This window comes from Carcharodon carcharias, chromosome 30, assembly GCF_017639515.1.
Source record: "Carcharodon carcharias isolate sCarCar2 chromosome 30, sCarCar2.pri, whole genome shotgun sequence".
NCBI classification, from domain to species: Eukaryota; Metazoa; Chordata; class Chondrichthyes; order Lamniformes; family Lamnidae; genus Carcharodon; species Carcharodon carcharias.
In genome coordinates this window covers 3,760,554-3,780,264 of record NC_054496.1, presented here as the reverse complement: position 1 = coordinate 3,780,264, position 19,711 = coordinate 3,760,554, and the positions used below count along the sequence as shown (strand labels likewise).

The window sequence follows — 19,711 nt, the reverse complement described above, 5'->3', positions numbered from 1 at the left end:
GCTGAGTAAGGATCCTGAAACCTGCTAACTAACAGCACTGTGAGAGGATACTCGGCATACAGGCTGTAGTAGCTCAAGAAAAAGAGGGGTTACCACCACTACCTCATGACAACTAGGGATGAGCAATAAATACCACTGTTCACATCCTGAGAAGGGGCTGTGATTGTATTAGTGTCAGGCAGGAGCTGGGATCATGGTTGCAGTTGCTTTGCTAGAAATGAAAATAATTTAAGTCCATGATATGATTAATACTGAATGGGGCCATGGAGCACAGAGGGATAAACAGGCATTCATTAAAAAAACCACATTGTCCAAAGCCTGGAGCCATGGTAACCCTAACTTTAGCCCCTCTTGCTGCTTCCTGATGTTATCCTTCTGCACTCTTTGTTCCATGGGTTTGTTGACATACAGATTGTCTCCCATAAGTTGTTTATCTCACTGTCTGAGGGTTAGTTACCACCACTAGCCCGATCCCAAAACTTAAATCACTCTCGGGGAAGGGGAGGGAGACCAATTTAAATATCACTGGGGTGAAATATGAAGCCAGGTCTCTGCCTTACGGAACTTTATCACTGGCACCCATGTAACATCGCTGTTATCACATTGAGCCAAAACAAAATTGTCAGCTTTTACCATTAACCACAGACTTTTTAAAACTGAGGACTTGCTGTGATTTTTATCATCTCAAATAAATCTCCAAGTTTAAATGCAACTGCATGACTTGAATGGGATTTGGGAATGGATAGCAGGGAATCTTTGATTAAATGGTCATACTTGGGCTGTGGAAGGAATGGATTTAAAGAATGGTTTTTCTTTTCTTACTCCAAGCAACTGTGATTTCCTTTTAGCTCTGCTGCTTTGCTGGTGATAACAGGCTGCCCAGCTTGTGGTCTTTGAAATGAGTTTGAGTTGTAGTCGAGATAATGACGGGAAAAGTATGGACTTGGCTGTTTAACATGCTCGAGCAAACGTTGGATGGCATCTCCAATTTCCCTGAAAATTCCAAATCTGCACTGGTCACAACTTCGAGTGAGATGTCAAAGATCGGCAGGTGGGATATCCTGGGCGCGTACTGAGTGTATCATAGAGGCCGAGTAACACAGAGGCCAAGGAGGGAGGGTAGCTGATCCAGCTGCTGACTACTACCTATGAGTATGTCTTCTTCAACTTTTTTCCTCTCCTCCCCCTTAACCATCGATCCCACCCACTGGGTGATACTCTTGGCCCCCTCCATCTTTTTATTCATTCACGGGATGTGGGCTTCGCTGGCTGGGCCAGCATTTATTGCCCATCCCTAACTGCCCTTGAGAAGGTGGTGGTGAGCTGCTGTCTTGAACTACTGCAGTCCATGCAGTGTAGGTACACCCACAGTGCAGTTAGGGAGGGAGTTCTGGGATTTTAACCCAGCGACAGTGAAGGAACGGCGATATATTTCCAAGTCAGGATGGTGAGTGAGTGGCTTGGGTGGGGCGGGGGGGGGGGGGGGGGGGGGGGGGGGTACTTCTAGGTGGTGGTGTTCCCATCTATCTGCTGCCCTTGTCCTTCTAGGTGGTAGTGGTCGTGAGTTTGGAAGGTGCTGTCTAAGGAGCCTTGGTGAATTCCTGCAATGCATCTTGTAGATGGGACACACTACTGCTCCTGTGCATTGGTGGTGGAGGGAGTGAATGTTTGTGAATGTGGTGCCAATCAAGCTTTGTCCTGGATGGTGTCCAGCTTCTTGAGTGTTGTAGGAGTTGCACTCATCTAGGCAAGTGGGGAGTATTCCATCACACTCCTGACTTGTGCCTTCTAGATGGTGGACAGGCTTTAGGGAGTCAGGAGGTGAGTTACTTGTTGCAGGATTCCTAGCCTCTGACCTGCTCTTGTAGCCACAGTATTTATATGGCTAGTCCAGTTCAGTTTCTGGTAACCCATGTTTGTCAACAGTTTGTTCTGGCGCACTGGAAACAGTGTGAACTCCATGACCCACCCATTTACATAACGGATAAAAAGTCACACAAAAAAAAAGTACTGGGGAAATGAGGATTAATATGTTTTGCTTCAAAGACTGGTTCTACCAAACTTACCCACAACACAAATCAAACTAATGAGAGCATCACCCCCCAACACACCCCCCCCCCCCCCCCCGCCACCCTGCCAGGCTGCCTCAGTGAGTGGGAGTAGCAGGCAGACCTCTCTGTGTCTGACACTCTGCTTGGCTGTCTCCAGCATTCTTTAAACATCTTCCTGCTGGACCTTTACAAGTATACTGACTGTAGCACAGTATAAAATGACAGTAGACATTAGCAGAGTTACAGTCAGTGACACAGGGTGCTGGGGGAGGGGTTATTCAGTTTGATATTATTTAGGCTACAGTGGAGAATCTGGAATACTGTGGAGATTGTATGGTTTTATTTGTGTGAGTTTACTCATCTTCTTTGCACTAGTGTCAGATCCAATGATTCCTTGAGGGCATTTCCTGTTGGTACTGCCGTCAATCCTTGTCGTTTAAACAAAATATTAAAAAATCTTGCACAGAGGTATCCTGTTAAACATTTCTTGTGGTGCAATTTCAATGAGCAAGTCCTGAGGGTGACTCTCATTCTTCAGGATGGCAGCTCAAATGTTCACTGATTATTATTGTCAGAGTCCTGCTCAAGTGAAAAATCACAGTTAAAAAGATTTGGGCTGTTTGGATGGATGATGGGTGTGCAATGTATACAGCTATTGCTAAGGTAGCTACAAAGAAAAAATATGTGCTTCCAAGTGGAATGATGTAGGAATGTGACTGTTTACAAGTCCTTTCAGAAGGTCTAGGTCAGGGTGGCCTCTAGTAATGGCTCCATGATATCCATAACTTTGTTTCATTTCCCCCATCTGGGTTCAGATCTAATTCATGCGAATCAAGTTGTTATCCTGCTGTCTTTCCTTGTCTGCGTGAGGTTTGGTCATCAGTTAATTGATAAATTAAGAAAGAGCGACTCATTCCATAACTCCTGACATGCAGCATCTGCCCACTAGTGACACCAGGAGCTTGCTAAGGACAACCGAAGGCTGGCCCATGAGTAATATAGATGGTGAGCTACCAAAGGGCAGGTCCTCTGGTCATTTCTCCACCCCTTGTGATTTTGTACTTTCCTCCCGAGCTGCTTGTAAGAGCCTCCCATATTTCAATTTCAATGAGCAATGGGTGACATGACTAGAGAAAATAACTAAGTCTTTTCATGGGAGGTGGGCTTTGCTGCCTAGGCCAGCATTTATTGCCCATCCCTAATTGCCCTTGAGAAGGTGGTGGTGAGCTGCCTTCTTGAACTGCTGCAGTTCATGTGGTGTTGGTACGCCCACAGTGCTGTTAGGGAGGGAGTTCCAGGATTTTGACCCAGCGACAGTGAAGGAACAGTGATATATTTCCAAGTCAGGCTGGTGAGTGGCTTGGAGGAGAATTTCCAGGTCGTGGTGTTCCCATGTGTCTGCTGCCCTTGTCCTTCTGGATGGTGGCGGTTGTGGGTTTGGAAGGCGCTGCCTAAAGCTACATAGAGAAAATATGTGCTTCCAAGTGGAATGATGTAGGAATGTGACTGTTTACAAGTCCTTTCAGAAGGTCTAGGTCAGGGTGGCCTCTCGTAATGGCTCCATGATATCCATAACTTTGTTTCATTTCCCCCATCTGGGTTCAGATCTAATTCATGTGAATCAAGTTGTTATCCTGCTGTCTTTCCTTGTCTGCGTGAGGTTTGGTCATCAGTTAATTGATAAATTAAGAAAGAGCGACTCATTCCATTACTCCTGACATGCAGCATCTGCCCACTAGTGACACTAGGAGCTTGCTAAGGACAACCGAAGGCTGGCCCATGAGTAATATAGGTGGTGAGCAACTAAAGGGCAAGTGCTCTGGTCATTTCTCCACCCCTTGTGATTTTGTACTTTCCTCCTGAGCTGCTTGTAAGAGCCTCCCATATTTCAATTTCAATGAGCAAGGAGTGACATGACTAGAGAAAAGAATTAAATCTTTTCAAAGGATGTGGGCTTCACTGGCTGGGCCAGGATTTAATGCCCATTCCTAATTGCACTTGAGAAGGTGGTGGTGAGCTGCCTTCTTGAACCGCTGCAGTTCATGTGGTGTTGGTACACCCACAGTGCTGTTAGGGAGGGAGTTCCAGGACAGTGAAGGAACAGCGATATATTTCCAAGTCAGGCTGGTAAATGACTTGGAGGGGAACTTCCTGATCGTGGTGTTCCCATGTGTCTGCTGCCCTTGTCCTTCTAGATGGTGGCGGTTGAGGGCTTGGAAGGTGCTGCCTAAGGTGCCTTGGTTGCAATGCATCTTGTAGATGGTACACACTGCTGCTAATGTCTGTCGGTGGTGGAGGGAGTGAATGTTTGCGGATGTGGTGCCACTCAAACGGTTGCTTTATCATGGATGGTGTCGAGCTTCTTCAGTGTTGTGGGAGCTGCACTGATCCAGGCAAATGGGGAGTATTCCATCACACTCCTGACCTGTCACTTGTAGATGGTAGAAAGGCTTTGGGGAGTCAGTAGGTGAGTTACTCTCTGCAGAATTCCCAGCCTCTGACCTGCTCTTGTAGCCACACTATTTATATGGCTAGTCCAGTTCAATATCTTGTCAATGGTAACCCCCCAGGATGTTGAATAGGGGTGGGGGGGATTCAGTGATGGTAATGCCATTGAATGTTAAGGGGAGATGGTTAGATTCTCTCTTGTTGGAGATGTCTTTGTCTGGTACTTGTGTGGCGTAAATATTACTTACTACTTGTCAGCCCAAGCCTGGATATTGTCCAGGTCTTGCTGCATGTTTCAGTATCTGAGGAGTTGCAAATGGTACTGAACATTGTGCAATCATCAGTGGCTTATGTCTGTATAATGGAAGGAAGGTGATTGATGAAGCAGCTGAAGATGGTTGGGCCTCGGACACGACCCTGAGGAACTCCTGCAGTGATGTCCTGATACTGAGATGTGTTACGGACAGGAGGGGCTTTAATTTAAAACAGCCCTGATTTCTCTTCTCACCACCCACCTGTAAACAGAAAGGTGTTTTTGATTTTTAATTTCCCCCTTTTATAACTAGTGGTGTATTTTCTCCAACTTTTCGGTTTTTGGGTAATCCAATCCTTTATTAATAACCTCACAGCAAACTCGAGATTGGGTAAAATCAGAGGATTAGTTTATTTTAAACACAAGAATAAGAAGTCTACTGTTTAAGACAGAGATGAGGAGAATTTTTCTTCCCTCGGTGGGTTGTTGTTATGTGGAATTCTCTTCCCCAGAAAGCAGTGGAGGCTGGGTCATTGAATTTATTGAAGGCAGATTTAGACAGATTTTTGATAGACAAGGAGTCAAGAGTTGTTGGGGACAGGCAGGAAAGTGGAGTTGAGACCAGAACCAGATCAGCCATGATCTTAGAGAATGACAGAGCAAGCTCGAAGGAGCTAGTGGCCTACACCTGCTGCTAAGTCCTATGTTCATATGTACAAGTGATGCTTGGTGGCACTGTCTATGTCACCTTCCATCAATTGGCTGATGATAGAGAGGAGGCTAACAGGGCAGTAATTGACCAAACTGGACTTGTCCTGATTTTTGTGGACAGGACGTACCTGGGTAATTTTCCTCATTTTCAGGTAGATGCCGGTGTTGTAGCTGTACTGAAACAGCTTGGCTAGTAGCGTGGCTAGTTCTAGAGCACGTCTTCAGTACTATTCCGGAATATCATCAGGGCTCATAGCCTTTGCAGTTTCCTGTGCCTTCCTCGTGCACTTAAAGGAAATGTGAGTCCTCCTCCCAAAGGATTCTCCACCTGTAAGCAGCCGTTGTCCCTCAAGTTCTGGCTCTTTCACCATCACCAGCCTAAAATTTGCTGGTTCCACCATTGGCATGGCCCATAACGCTGAATACGAGGCCCTTACGTGAGCCATGGTTCCATAGAGAACACCGCAGGCTATGCAGAAAGAAACAGCTTCTTTACAAAAAGATTAAAGTCCAGGATGAGGAGGCCTGGACATGCCAGAGGAAAATAAAGAAAACTCTCAACAAAGCAAGGAAAGATTCTGTTTCTGAGTATCTTACAATCTCTATTAAGGATAATCCTAAGAGCTTCTGGTCATTCATTAAGAAAATCAAAAAGGAAGAAGTGGGAATTTCAGATATCAAAATAGATAATAGTTATATGTGATCTTAAGGGTAAAGCAGAAGTGCTAAGTGATCAATTTTCCAGCGTATTTATTAGAAAAGATTTAACACACATACCTAGCTTAGCCAGTGACCACACTTACCAGATATATGAAACCTCATTAAAAGTAAAGACAGTATTTTGAAATTATTACAAGAAACAAATCCAAATAAAGCTCCAGCTCCAGATGAAATCCCTCCCTTGATCTTAAAGTTAGCAGCTGATGAACTGGCTCTAATAATGACCAATCTCGTTCAAGGGTCAATCAACACTGGCTACTTACCAGACCCATGGAGGAGCTTGGCCTAAATAGCCAAGTGGTTATGGTACTGGGTTTGTAACCCTAAGATCAAGAGTTCAAATCTCACAATGGCAAAACTATGAAACAATGTAACTTCATCTGAAACAGATGGAAGTGGATTTTACCCAGAGGTCGATGGATCGAAACCATCTTCTGCTATTTACATTCTCATTAATTTCGAAATGGTACTGTGACAGGGTGGTCAAGTGGTTTAAGTCGATGGATTAAGGCACCAGTTTCTATGGAGATGAGGGTTCAAATCCCACAAATGCCAAACATTTAGCTTGGCCTAAATAGCCAAGTGGTTATGGTACTGGGCTTGTAACCCCAAGATCAAGAGTTCAAATCTCACAATGGCAAACAATGTAACTTCATCTGAAACAGATGGAAACGTGTTTGTACTCAAAAGATTTACCAGACCCATGGAGGAGCTTGGCCTAAATAGCCAAGTGGATATGGTACTGGGTTTGTAACCCCAAGATTAAGAGTTCAAATCTCACACTGGCAAAACAATGTAACTTCATCTGAAAAAAAGATGGAAACATGTTTGTACTCGAAAGAGTTACCCCTACTGTTGGCTTGGCCTAAATAGCCAAGTGGTTATGGTACTGGGCTTGTAACCCTGAGATCAAAAGTTCAAATCTCACAATGGCAAACTATGAAACAATGTAACTTCATCTGAATAGGAACAGATGGAAACGTGTTTGTACTCGAAAGAGTTACCCCTCCTGTTGTGTGCTGCCTTTAAGGGCTTGGCCTAAATAGCCAAGTGGTTATGGTACTGGGTTTGTAAGCCCCAGATCAAGAGTTCAAATCTCACAATGGCAAAACTATGAAACAATATAACAAGGCTTGGCCTAAATAGCCAAGTGGTTATGGTACTGGGTTTGTAAGCCCCAGATCAAGAGTTCAAATCTCACAATGGCAAACTATGAAACAATATAACAAGGCTTGGCCTAAATAGCCAAGTGGTTATGGTACTGGGTTTGTAACCCCAAGATCAAGAGTTCAAATCTCACAATGGCAAACTATGAAACAATGTAACTTCATCTGAAACAGATGGAAACAGGTTTACTCAAAAGAGTATCAGAGTTCAAATTTAAAAGATTTAAAAGATTATCAAGAGTTCAAATCTCACAATAGCAAAACTATAAGCTTGGCCTAAATATCCAAGTGATTATGGTATTTAAAAGATTATCAAGAGTTCAGATCTCACAATGGCAAACTATGAAACAATGTAACTTCATCTGAAAAAACAGATGGAAACGTGTTTGTACTCAAGAGTTACCAGACCCATGGATCCAAGGTAACATCTGTGGCATATTCAAAAAAGGGGATAAAAGCCAGAAAACTATAGACTAGCATCATTTGAAAATTGTGTGAACATATTATTCATTCTCATATTCATGAAGCACTTTAAAGCTCAGTATGCTGGTAGATAGTAAGCATGATTTTCAGTTGAAAAGATCTACCAAAACACAGCATTTACAGTAAGATAAAAGCAAAATACTATGGATGCTGGAAATCTGAAATAAAAACAGAAAACCCTGGAAAAACTCAGCGGGTCTGGCAGCATCTTTGGAGAGAGAAACAGAGTTAACGTTTCAAGTCTTTCTTCAGAGCGGACTCGCAAAGTTAACTCTGTTTCTCTCTCCACAAATGCTGCCAACCTGATGAGTTTTCCCAGCACTTTGTTTCTATCACAGCATTTACAGACTGTCGATGACCCAGCTTCAAGTCTTGAAAGAAATGAAACTATTCACCTGGCAATAGGATTTCTCAAAAGCCTTTGACAAAGTTTTTCATGAAAAGCTCCTGTCCAAACTTCACTAAGTTGGAATCAGGTGGATATTATTAAATTGGATCTGGCACTTCCTTCCCAACAGAAGACAGAGAGTGGTTGGCATGTGATGGAGAATCATCCTCTCCTAGAGATGTCCTCTCCAGAGTGCCCCAAGGAACTGTGATGGACATACATAAATGGCCTTCCCAACAAGTTACACAGGGTGTGGCTATTTGCAGATGACTGCATGGCTTACGCATCAGGAAAAACACAAGATCATATCAATTCACTGCAAGATGATCTCCTGGAATTGCAAAAATGGCAGGACCAATTCCAAAAGATGCTATGTCGTGTGCATTACCACAAAAAGGATCCACTGACAGGTAGCTTCAAGTTCTGTAATCAAATTTACCAACAGGTAGATACATAACTATATCTTGGAGTTCATCTTAAAAATCTTCAATGGGGATTCCACATTCAGCAGCTAATATCCAAAGCAAATGGACTTCCTGAATATCTGAGCAGGAATCTTTGTTGTTGCAACAAAAATATCAGAGTTATAGCTTACCAAACACTTGTTTATCGAATCCTGGAGTATGCAAGTTGTGCATGGGATCTTTATATAGCAAGAGTATAAATAAGCTGAAAGCGATTCTGCCCAAATTAGTGTGGGAAAGACACCAGTGTCACATCCTTCAGGTTTGGTATGGGAATCACTCCAGCAAAGGAGGGAGAAAACTAAACTGACTGTGTTGAATAAAATTTGGAATGGACTGCTGTGAATTGACAGAAACAAGAACCTGGCGCCATCCAATAAAGACTAAACACGAGGTAGTCATCCACACAAACTGCAAAGACATTTTGTTTCCAAAACTGAGTATCAACAATCTGTCCTCCCAAGGACAATCCCACAGTAGAACAGGCTGCCACAGGAAATTGTCACAGCCCCATATTTAGATCTGGAAATTTTCAAGACCCATATTTAGATTATTTCATTTTATAAGTTTTCATTATCAGGACTACCATCTCAGCAGGCCATGTCTGGTTTAGCTAGCACTACCTATAGAAATATTGGTGGAATAGGGATGTTAGTCTGTGATGTTAACACAACTGAAGTAGAAACTGAGGCCATGTGTAATACCTGCTGCTAATGTACTGAATTCAATGCCCATGCTGTCAGTCCTGTGTAATAAACACAAGTCACCAGTCAATAAATCCGATACAGTGTCCGCCATTCCTTGGCAGTTTACCAAGTTCTGAATAAAGAGTAATTTGAGCTCCACCCCAGCTGTCACATCATGTGATGTGGTAAACCAGTCATTAAAGTGGAAAGCTTAGCTGGCAGAAACCTCCTCTGATTCAACATTCAAAGGAAGTGATAGAGTAAGGCAGTGGGATAAGCTCCAGTTAAAGCAACCGACACTGGGTCAACAGAAGGAGCCTGGTTTGTAAGGGATTGAGAGGTGCTAGGTTCACTGCAGGAAGATGATGCAATGAAGGAGGATGGATGGGCTGTCGCTGGGACACTGAAAGGGTCTTGTCAGGGAAGCTATTTGATCAGGGTGTATTGTGTAGGATGGAAAACTAAACAAAGATTCTAGTGTATTATTCAGAAAAAGCAAAAAATGTATCCAGCTTTCTCTGCAGAAGAGTAAATGAGCTGAGTAGAGTGTAGGACAGACCACAATATGTATGATTTGTAGAGGCAATTGAAGCATTGGCTTGCCAGTCACCCCCAGCCAAGGAAACTTCAGAGATAAGTAAAGCTGTTTTCTAAATGTTGTGGGCAATGCAATCACTGAGGTGAAAACAGACTCTTTCACAATTACTACTTCATTTACAGTTATTTAAAGAACATTAGAAAGCTACAGCAGTAAAAAAAAAATCTCAGAATCCTGCTATGGTAAACTTGTAGATTACACTTATGGTACTGTGCACAGTTTGGTCTCCATATTGCACTAGAAAACATAGAAAAAATATCTTTTTAATAATTTATTCATGGGATGTGGGCATTGCTGGCAAAGCCAGCATTTGTTGCCCATCCCTAATTGACCTTGATTTGAGTGGGTTACTCAGCATTTCAGAGGGCAGTTAAGAGGCAGCCACACTGCTTTGGTTCTGGAGTCACATGTTGGCCAGACTGGGTAAGGATGGCACATTTCCTTCCCTCAAGGACATTGGTGTACCAAGGTTTTTACAATAATCGACAATGGTTTCATGATCACTATTATGGAGACCAGCTTTATATTCCAGATTTTATTAATTTAAGTTAAGTTCCACCATTAGGCTGGGCCTCCGGGTTATTGGTCCAGTGACATTACCACTACACCACATCTGCCCTGTTTACACAGGTAATACCAGAACTGAGAGGTTAAACCTGTCAGTAAAGATTGAACAGGCTGGGACTCTTTTCTCCAGAAAAAAGAAGCCTGAGAGGTGATCCAAGAAAGGTCTTTCAAGTTATTAAAGGTTTTTTTTTTAAGAGCATGAGAAAATGTAGAGAAAATGTTTGATGGGAGAGCTTCACTCTGTATCTAACCCCGTGCTGTACCTGCCCTGGGAGTGTTTGATGGGGACAGTGTAGAGGGAGCTTCACTCTGTATCTAACCCCGTGCTGTACCTGCCCTGGGAGTGTTTGATGGGACAGTGTAGAGGGAGCTTTACCCTGTATCTAACCCCGTGCTGTACCTGTCCTGGGAGTGATTGATGAGGACAGTGTAGAGGGAGCTTTACCCTGTATCTAATCCCGTGCTGTACCTGTCCTGGGAGTGTTTGATGGGGACAGTGTAGAGGGAGCTTTACTCTGTATCTAACCCCGTGCTGTACCTGCCCTGGGAGTGTTTGATGGGGACAGTGTAGAGGGAGCTTTACTCTGTATCTAACCCCGTGCTGTACCTGCCCTGGGAGTGTTTGATGGGGACAGTGTAGAGTGAGCTTTACTCTGTTTGAAATCCTTGCTCTACTTGCCCTGGGAGAGTTTGATGAGGACAGTGTAAAGGGAGCTTTACTCTGTTTGTAATCCTTGCTCTACTTGCCTTGGGAGAGTTTATTTGAACAGCGAGCATAAAGAGGGGGAATATTAAATTTGAACTTTTCATTATCTCTCATCTGCCTTGAATTGAGTCCTTCTCAGCATGAGGTATACTCCATTTACTGATATGCATGTGCTCTGTTCGGCTAAGTTGTATGTCTTTAATCAAAAAGTTCTGGTTGGTATTGGCTGTCAGGAAATATGGAGTACTCATTACTAATCTCTAGTAAATTTGCTGCTGGGCTTCACATCAGAGGGAATGAGCTAATGGTGCTAAAGGCCAAGGGTAATGAGGAAGAATTAGAGCAGAGAAAATCACTGTGTTTACCCCAGAACCGAGATGTTTAGCTAGCTGAATTAGTTATACTTCAATGTCATAAATCCATGATGATCCGTGAATCACAAAAATCTAACTTACAAGTTCAGCAGGTAATAGGGAAAGCAAATGGAATGTTGGCCTTTATTTCAAAGGGAATGGAATATAAAAATAGGGAGGTCTTGCTAAAACTAAACAAGGCACTAGTTAGACCACACCTAGAATACTATGAACAATTTTGGTCCCCTTATCTAAGGAAAGATGTACTGGCATTGGAGGCAGTCCAGAGAAGGTTCATTAGGTTGATCTCAGGTGTGGAGGGATTTTCTTATGAGGAGAGGTTGAGTAGGTTGGGCCTGTACTCATTGGAGTTTAGAAGAATGAGAGGTGACCTTATTGAAACATATAAGATTCTTAGGGGGCTTGACAGAGTAGATGCAGAGAGATTGTTTCCCCTTGTGGGAGATCTAGGACCTAAAGTCATAATCTCAGTAAGGGGTCACCCACTTAAAGCAGAGATTAGGAGGAATTTCTTCTCTGAGTGTAGTGAATCTATGGAATTCTCTACAACAGAGGGCTGTAGAGTCGGGCTCATGAAGTATATTCAAGGCTGAGATAGCCAGATTTTTAATCAGTAAGGGAATCAAGGGTAATGGGGAAAAGCAGGAAAGTGGAGTTGAAGATTATTAGATCAGCCATGATCTCCTTGAATGGCAGAACAGATTTGATGGGCTGAATGGCCTACTTCTGCTCTTACAGCTTATGGTCTTATAAAGTCAGGGGAACGTACAGGACTGGAAGAAATCAGTTCACTCTGCTTGTTTGTTCCTAATGTTTTAGAAATACTATATTACATGACACCTCTTATACCATATCAGAATTTACACTTATCCAACTTGCATTTACTGAATCACAGGATCACAGATCTGCACTGCTATTCATCCATATTTTCATCCCTCTGCAAGTAGCTAAGTCTTTTCACTCTCTTCTAAATTTGTTGTAGAGACTGTAACCATGTTAAACGTATTTACATTCACCTTGTCTCTAGCTTTCAGCATCTTCAATAATCCTATAATGTCATCTCTGTAATTATTTCTCCTGTATAATTATCCCCAGTTTCTACAGCTCTTCCTCATAAAATCAAGAGCCTAATCTCAGTGCTCCAAATCTCTCTGGTATGTCATGTTGTGGAGTAATATTCAGTTCCTTCCATTTGCAAACACTCTTTGTTTCCTCTTGTTCAGCCAATTTTTGGTCCAAGTCAGATGCACTCCACCTAAATCATGACTTCAAACCTTGTGGACTGATTTCCTAGGTGCATTTGATCAAAAGCTTTGCTGAAATCTGACTAAACAAAACTCACTGAGCTCCCATGTGCATCTGGTTTGCAGTCCTGCCACATTTGGTTGTGAATGGTGGTGGACAATTAAACAAATTGCTGGAGGAGGAGGCTCCACAAATATCCCCATCCTCAATGATGGGAGAGCCCAGCACATCAGTGCAAAAGATAAGGCTCTAGCATTTGCAGCCATCTTCAACAAGTGGATGATCGATCTCGGCCTCCTCTTCAGGTGTCCAGCATCATGAATGCCAGTCTTCAGCCAATTCGATTCATTCCACATGATATCAAGAAATGACATAGAAACGTAGAAAAATAGAAGCAGGAGTAGGTCATTCGGCCCTTCGAGCCTGCTCCACCATTCAGTATGATCATGACTGATCCTATATATCAACGCTGTACCCCTCTCATACCCCTTGATGCCTTTGAGTCTAGAAATCTATCCATTTCCTTCTTAAATATATTCAGTGACTTGGCCTCCACAGCCTTCTGTGATAGAGAATTCCATAGGTTCACCACCCTTTGAGTGAAGAAGTTTTTCCTTGTCTCAGTCCTAAATGGCCTACCCCAAATACTGAGACTGACCTCTTGTTCTAGACCCCCGACCCCAGCCAGCGGAAACATCATCCCCGCATCCAGGCTGTCCAGCCCTGTCAGGATTGTATATGTTTCAGTGAGATCTCCTCTCATTCTTCTAAACTCCAGTGAATACAGGTCTAGTCAGCCCAATCCCTCCTCATGACAATCCTGCCCATCCCAGGAATCAGTCTGAAGGCACTGGATACTGCAAAGGCTATGGGCCCTGACAACATCCCAGCAATAGTACCGAAGACTTGTGTTCCAAGTCCTGCTGTGCCCCTAGCCAAGCTGTTCCAGTTTGCTACAACACCTGACAATGCAAAAAATTGTCAAGGAAATTTGTTCACAAAAATCAGAACAAATCATTAGTTGTTAAAGCAATTACAAGAGATTTGTCAGCCCAGTTCCATCCAACACATTCCACCTTTTTAAAATCCATTCTGAAGTCCATAATGGACTCAGAACTTTAACTCTGTTTCTCTCTCCACAGATGCTGCCAGACCTGCTGAGTTTTTCCAGCACTTTCTGTTTTTATTTCAGATCACCAGCATCTGCAGCATTTTGCTTTTATTTGATCAAATCCGTTCCTCTTCACACCAGCTCACACTTTAAAGGAGAGACTTGCATTTATACAGCACCACTCATGACCACCAGACACCCCAAAGCACCTTAGAGCCAATGAAGTACTTTCAAAGTCTAGAGGTCAATGTTGTAATGTGGAAATGTGGTAGCCCATTTGCACACAGCAAAGGCCCACAAACAGCAATTAGATAATGACCAGATAATCTGTTTTAGTGATGGTTGAAATTTACCCATGGAGTAAGCCTAGGCTAGTCAGTTACAATGGCAATTCTGTAATGCAAGAGAATGTGATGAGGTAATAGTCACCAAGGACTGGAAAAATTCTGAAATTTACAAAGGAGTGACAGAGAGAAGCAGAAAATCGTTTGATGCAGCTATTCAATGTAATAGTACTCACTACAACTTCCCCTGGCTGACGTAAAAGCTGGATGCTAATGATGAAACTTTCCGTTGATATGAGATATAGCTATCATCCTGTACAACTGGTGCTACATTATTAATCAGCTGCTGCCCTGTGTCTGAGACTATTATTGGGGTAATGTACAAAGTCACTTCTAGGTTGCATGGCTGAAGCATAGTTAGTTGTTATCTCATGGTTCAGACTATGTAATGCGATGAGATGGTTCAGCAGCTGAACTTGCTAAAAATAAGCTAATCAGTACCCTCAGTACAGACACAGGCACTGGCCTTCGCACAGAGCAAGCAAGCAGCAGAGTGGAAAATCCCATCGTGACTTTTAACTGTAAGCACAAACATCAGAGTGAAAATGTTCCAAAAAACTCCAATGAGATCATCTGCTTGTTCCCCAATTCAAGATAAACATTCACTGATATTATTTCCCTATACTGCCACACACCTCCCCGTTTCTGTCCAAGAACAGAAGGGTAAGGACCTTCACTCAGGCCCTGTTCACTACCTCCAGCTGTGATTCACTCCCTGAAGAACGTGGTCTCTCCAGTATCCCTTCCAGTTTTAAATGCTGTACTATTATCTCAACCATGTCTACTTTCCTCACCTCTTTGGGTAATTCTAACTCCAACTTATCTGCAAGTTCCATTAGTTTACTCTTGGTTAATTTCTGTAAACCAGTCAGAGTTACATTTTCCATTGGTAAAGGTCTTAGAAACCTCCAAAGCTATTTCAAATTCCAACCTGTACAACATACCTCACAGCAATTCCAATTCCTATGTCCAGTACCTCTTTACCTCCACGTACCTGCTTTAAAGGATTCACAGATCCCACCAATGTTCAAGGATTTCCAATCCCACTTTATAATCAATAATCCCGAACCAAGTATTATTCCACGTCTAATTGCCCACTGACCGTGTTTACAATCCTGTAATTGCCCCCACTTTGTTATGATCCCCAGCTGAGATTACCCCTGGACAAGCCTGATTCCAGGATGGAACCCAGCTTAGTAGATCCTAAATTTTATTTGTTTGTTTAGAAACATGGAGAGTAGCTACTGAACAGAGGCACAGGTGTTAGCTGATGAACTTTTAACAGAGGAATAAAACATTTATTCAACAAGAAAAAGTGAACTATATTACAGTACTCCTTCACCTTTAGCTATATCTTTACAGATGTAGATTTGTAAGGATAACACAAGTTACCAAAAGCCATCTTATACTCTAATGTCCACAGTAAGTACACAGCCCATTTACCTGTGGTCAGACACACCACACTCTGAAACCAAGTGACAGGTGCCACCTCAACCAGATGCTATGGATCTTTCATCTACTCCTTTGCCCCACTCCCCCGCCCAGAAGACGCTTGTCACACTGTGAACCAAACAGTCTCACTGAATTCCATCTTTCACACAAGAGTTTCCAATCTCTACTCTTGAAGACCTCGCTTTGGAATCTTCTCCCAAACCGACACTTTCTCTCAGATGCCTTCTGCAAGGGTTCACCTCCAGGGTTTTGAACTCTCCTTCTGGTGTTCCTCTTCCCTGGGTCACCACACACAGTCAAGCTGTCTTGCAAACACACTCTCTCAACAACTCAGCGTTAATAGTACACCACTGTGTCACATGCCCACAGCAGAGAGTTACAGACCTTCAGTTGTCTCTTTGGACCTTCTTGCCTCTTGCAAGCTGCTCTTGCTTTACATCTGTTTTCTGCAGCTTTTGTCTCTTTAAATCTGAAGCTTGGACCCTTGATCTCTGCCCCTCACTCTTAACCTGACTTAACAGGACCTTTTCCCGTGTTCCTGTCCTTCCTTTTGACCAGAAAATCTGCTTGGGACTCTCCCCTTTTCCCACTCTCCTGGATTTTGGGGTCTTTCTTTAGCTTGGGACTGGCTATCTGTCCCTTCTAGGCTGCATCTGCCTGGCAGCTATTTTCAAAACTAGCTGAACTCCAACAGCTTCCAAAACAAACTGCTGTTTCTAGCTTCCCTGTGTGTATCTGTGGGAAGGACCTGTCTCTCTGTTTCTAGGCAACAGCCCAATTCTTCCACCCTTGTTTATTTACTTAACTTACAGATGCAAAACTCTCATTAGAATTGCAAGTACCTTTTTGAAGTGAAACTAAAACTCAATTTGATCTTTCTTAACACAGACACAGAAATACAAGTCAAACTTAAACTTTAAGGCTAAAACTCATTCCCAATACCCACAAACACCAATATACCTTAAACTACCTCTATTTCCTAACAAGATAGTGAGGGTTATCACAAGTAGTGAGAGAGAGTGAGAGTTATCACAACTAGAACCATAGAAAAGTTATGGCACAGAAAGAGGCCATTTGGCCTATTGTGTCAGCGCTGGTTAAAAAAACAAGCCACCCATTCTAATTCCACCTTCCAGTATATGGTCTGTAGCCTTACAGGTTACAGCACTTCAGGTGCAGATCCAGGGATCTTTTCAATGAGTTCAGGGTTTTTGCCTCAACCACCAAATCAGGCAGTGAATTCCACAAACCCACCACCCTCTGGGTGAAGAGGTTTTCCCTCATGTCCCCTCTAATCCTTCTACTAATCACCTTAGATCTGTGCCCCCTGGTAATTGACCTCTCTGCTAGGGGAAACAGGGCATCCCTGTTTATTTAGGCCCCTCATAATCTTGTACACCTCAATCAATTCACCCCTCAGCCTCCTCCATTCTAAGGAAAACAACCCCAGCCTATCCAATCTTTCCTCATAGCTGCAATTTTCAAGCCCTGGCTACATTCTTGCAAATCTCCTCTGCACTCTTTCCAGGGCAATTATGCCTTTCCTGTAATGAGGTGACCAGAACTGTACACAAAATTCCAGCTGTGGCCTAACCAGCGTTTTATATTGTTCCAACATTCTGTCCCTGCTTTTGTATTCATTCCAAATACTTCTTTACCACCTTATCCTGCCACCTTCAGGGACCTGTGAACATGCAGTCCAAGATCTCTGACTTCCTCTACCCCTCTCAATATCCTCCAATTTATTGAGTATTCCCTTGCCTTGTTTGCCTTCCCCAAAAGCATCACCTCTCACTTCTCCAGATTGAATTCCATTTGCCACTTTTTCACCCACTCAACCAAACCATTGATATCATTCTAGAGTCCACAGCTATCCCCTTCACTACCAACTGCACAGCCGATTTTTATGTCATCTGCAAATTTCCCAATCATGCCTCCCACTTTTAAGTCTGAATCATTAATATATACAACAAGCAGCTAGGGCTCCAATGCTGAGCCCTGTGGAATGCCACTGGAAACCGCTTTCCATTCACTAAAACATTTGTCGATCATTACCCTTTGTTTCTGTCACAGCCAATTTTGGATCCAACCCACCACACTCCCCTGTATCCTATGGGATCTCGTTTTTCTGACCTGTCTGCCATGTGGGACCTTGCCAAATGCCTTATTGAAATCCATGTGGACAACATCCACTGCACTACCCTCATCAATCCTCCTTGTTACTTCCTCAAAAAATTAGTAAGACACGACTTTCCCTTAACAAAACCATGCTGACTATCCTTGATAAATCCTTGTCCTTCTAAGTTTATCCTGGCTCTCAGAATTGATTCTAATAATTTGCCCACTATAGAGTGTGAGAAGCAGATGTAGACCATTCGGCACCTCAAACCTCTGTCATTTTATAAGATCATAGATGATCTGATTGTAGCTTCTACTTTCCTGTCTACCTCCTATATCCTTTCACTTCCTTGTCAGTCAAGAATCTATCTAACTCAGCTTTAAAAAAGCAGCACTTCCTTTGATCTCTGGTGAAGAGAATTTCACAGACTGAAGGCTCTCTGATAGAAGATTTTTTTCCTCATCTCAGTCTCATATGGGAGACCCCTTATTTTTAAACTGTGCTGCCTAGTTCTAAAGCCTCTCATAAGGGAAAACGTCCTCTCAGCATCCACTCTGTCAAGTCTCCTCAGGATCTTATGTTTCAATAAGATCACCTCTCATTCTTCTAAACTCCAATGGATACAGGCCCAACCTTCCCTCATAAGCTCTTCAACCCAGGGATCAGTCAAGTGAACCTTTTCTGAACTACTTCTAACGCACCATTACCTTTTTTCAAATAAGGAAACCAAAACTGTATACAGTATTCTTTGCAGAGTCCTTATGTCCTCCTCACAACTTACTTTCCCACCTATCATTGTGTCATCAGCAAATTTAGCAGCCAAGGTGTTGACTCTTCCTGGAATATAGTTCCATGGACTTTGGACTCCTTCAGTAGCCTGTCTAATTGAATGAGGTACACAGTGAGTACAACATCACAGTCCTGACCTCATTACAACATTCACAAATTTGCACTGTTCAGCAGTTTCTGCATAGATATCAGGTCCTGAAACTATTTCCTCTTTCCTAGCGCTGAGATTTGGAGGATAATTGTAACACTCCCTTGAGAGACACTTGCAGTGTAGAACAGAGTGAAAACTGGGACTTCTAATCTGTGTCTTTGTCGCACACTGGGTCTGAGCCACAGCTGCAGATCTATGATGTGGCTAATTCCATGCAGGGGACATTTTTCTTTTCCTTTTTAAAGATAGATGTGATCTGGGTACTTAGTTCTGAGTGACTGAACCAGTCAACATTCCATAAAAGGAACTTTATACAAGAAATTTAAAACCAGAAATGATTGACTAATTCTAACCTGGACTCAGCTGTGTGGAGGGGGTGTAGGAAAAGCGAGGGGTATCAGTAGGAGGAATGTGGGTGTACCTGACTTTCATCGATGTACTGATTGAAAGACATGAAATTTGAATTCTTATTTTTAAAATATTACTCAACAGCTGAATGCTGAGGCTGTTATTTGTGATTGGATAGAGGCAGTGTATAAATGAGTAATCTCCTTACACTCTTCCGTCTGATAAGGTGTTTAAAAGTAAACCCTTGTATCTCTTTCTGCTTCTCAGACCTTGGCCCTTATCTGATAGAGGAATAGAGTGTTAGAATTCAGTAACTGGCAACAGCCCATGAATGAGTGCTTTTGCCCCAGATCAGGGATCATTTATTGAACAGATCCCCATGATGGGAGACAAGGCAGAATAAACCCAATTTAAAATAGATATTTAGTGTCGACTCTCTGCGCTGTCTTGGTATTGATGTAGATAGAGTGTTGTCTATTTATTCAGGTCGGTGACAGTGATTCTTGGACTAAATTAGCTCAGTGATGGTGAGTCAGC

At 42.8% G+C, this 19,711-nt stretch overlaps 1 long non-coding RNA gene across 1 annotated transcript in view; it reads right to left on the bottom strand.

Annotated features, from left to right (window-relative positions):
* Positions 1–19,711, bottom strand: part of LOC121271308 — a 166,120-nt gene that overhangs the window by 120,979 nt on the left and 25,430 nt on the right. The gene's annotated exons all lie outside the window — the stretch shown is intronic.